This window comes from Lagenorhynchus albirostris, chromosome 1 (assembly GCF_949774975.1).
Source record: "Lagenorhynchus albirostris chromosome 1, mLagAlb1.1, whole genome shotgun sequence".
In the NCBI taxonomy this organism is placed as follows: Eukaryota; Metazoa; Chordata; class Mammalia; order Artiodactyla; family Delphinidae; genus Lagenorhynchus; species Lagenorhynchus albirostris.
The window spans coordinates 150731517-150733984 of NC_083095.1; the positions used below are offsets into that span (position 1 = coordinate 150731517).

General features: G+C 48.3%; 1 pseudogene; it reads left to right on the forward strand.

The window, feature by feature from the left end:
- Positions 1–719: 719 nt before the first annotated feature.
- LOC132528658 (protein SET-like) lies at positions 720–2059 on the forward strand (annotated as a pseudogene).
- Positions 2060–2468: the final 409 nt, after the last annotated feature.

A 2468-nucleotide genomic window follows, 5' to 3' on the forward strand; every position in this document is an offset into this window, starting at 1 on the left:
TGTTATACAACATTTTTCTAATTTTAAGAAAATGAAAGCTCTGTTTCTACGGAAGCCAGGTAAATAAATTTTTCAGATAAATGAAATTTATCTTCTTCAAGTACAAAACTTTCATTTTAAATTCTACGTTTCATGAAAATCCTATAAAAACTGACCCTTGTGGGCTTCCCTGGTGGCGCAGTGGTTGAGAGTCCGCCTACCGATGCGGGGACCGCGGGTTCGTGCCCCGGTCCGGGAAGATCCCACATGCTGCGGAGCGGCTGGGCCCGTGAGCCATGGCCGCTGAGCCTGCGCTTCCGGAGCCGGTGCTCCGCAACGGGAGAGGCCACAACAGTGAGAGGCCCGCGTACCGGAAAAAAACAAAACAAAAAAAAAAAAACTGACCCTTGTCCCATACCTTCTAAAAGAGGATTCCTGGACCGTAGTCTGATTGGTAAGGCTTGGCTTCACCAGGGACTGACATGCAGTGGACTATGCTTTTACATAGAATTATAACCATGAGTTTCTATTCTCTTTTCAGGAAAACACAAGACTTTGAGCCCAAAATGAAAATAATAACTCCTACTAACCCAGTTCTTAACTTTTCGTCTGTCAGTGCCCCGTCAATCTTCATGGTACTGCCATCCAGTACCCTGCCTGGTTCCATGCCTCCAGCTCGTTAACTCCGTTAAGACTCCCTTCATCTGGCTGAATACTTATCAGCGTTAAAAACTCAGCTCATGGCTCTGCCGCCCGCCCCTCGGCGTGAGGAGGAAGCGGAGGAGGAGGCGGCTCGGGGAGCTGGAGCCGCGAGCTGGAGCGCGGAGCGTGAGTGAGGGAGCAGAGCCGCCTACCTGCCCGCCGCCGCCTCCCCTCAGTAAGCGGGAGCCCAGCACGCAGCCTCAGCCCCTCCCTGGTCGTCAGGCCGCGAGGGCAGCGCGCGCGAGCCAGGGGGAGGGAAAGCGAGCGAGCGAGCGAGCGCGGGGAGGAGGCGGCCGGACGGAGCGGGCGCCCGCGCGTGTGGCGTGAGGGGAAGCCGCGGCACGCCCCCTTCGCCTTCCCTTCTCTCCCCTCCTCGCTCCCCCCGCCCCCTCGACCGCGGAGCAACACCGTGTCGGCGCTCGCGGCCAAAGTCAGTAAAAGGGTGCTCAACTCCAACCACGACGGGGCCGAGGAGACCTCAGAAAAAGAACAACAAGAAGCAATTGAACATATTAATGAAGTACAAAATGAAATAGACAGACTTAGCGAACAAGCCAGTGAGGAGATTTTGAAAGTAGAACAGAAATATAACAAACTCCGCCAACCATTTTTTCAGAAGAGGTCGGAATTGATCGCCAATATCCCAAATTTGGGGGGAGCAACGTTTGCTAACCATCCACAAGTGTCTGTACTGCTTGGGGAGGGCGCTGCGTTATTTGACAAGAGTCGAAGTGACAGAATTTGAAGATATTAAATCAGGTTACAGAACAGATTTTTATTTTGACGAAAACCCTTACTTTGAAAATAAAGTTCTCTCCAAAGAATTTCATCTGAATGAGAGTGGTGATCCATCTTTAAAGTCCACTGAAATCAAATGGAAATCCGGAAAGGATTTGACAAAACGTTCAAGTCAAGCGCAGAATAAAGCCAGCAGGAAGAGACAGCATGAGGACCCAGAAAGCTTCTTCACCTGGTTTACCGATCATTCTGATGCAGGTGCAGATGAGTTAGGAGAGGTCATCAAAGATGATATTTGGCCAAATCCATTACAGTACTACTTGGTTCCGGACATGGATGATGAGGAAGGGGAAGGAGAAGAAGATGATGATGATGATGAAGAGGAAGAAGGATTGGAAGATATTGATGAAGAAGGGGATGAGGATGAAGGTGAAGAAGATGCAGATGATGATGAGGGGGAGGAAGGAGAGGAAGATGAAGGAGAAGATGACTAATGGAACACTGATGGATTCCAACCTTCCTTTTTTAATTTTCTCCAGTCCCTGGGAGCAAGTTGCAGTCTTTTTTTTTTTTTTTTCTCCTTCTCCTCTTGTGCTCAGTTGCCCTATTTGTGAGGTCTCTTTTCTCCTTTATACCATGGCTCACAACTTATTTGGGGGGGGAAATACCTTGAGCAGAATTCAGTGGGAAAAGAATCTCTACCCCTTTCTGTTCCAAATTCATTTTTATCCCTTCCTGTCTCAACAAAAACTTTATGGAATCAACACCACCATGCTCTGTGGGAAAAAAGAAAAACCTTCTGCTCCTTTAGCTCTGCTGGAAGCTGGAGGGTGCTAGGCCCCTGTGTCGTAGTGCATAGAATTCTAGCTTTTTCCCTCCTTTCTCTGTATACTGGGCTCAGAGATTACACTGTGTCTCTATGTGAATATGGACAGTTAGCATTTACCAACGTGTAGCTGTCTACTTTCTCTTATTTAAAAAAAGAAAAAAAAACTTTAAAAATGGGGTTATAGAAGGTCAGCAAAGGGTGGGTTTGAGATGTTTGGGTG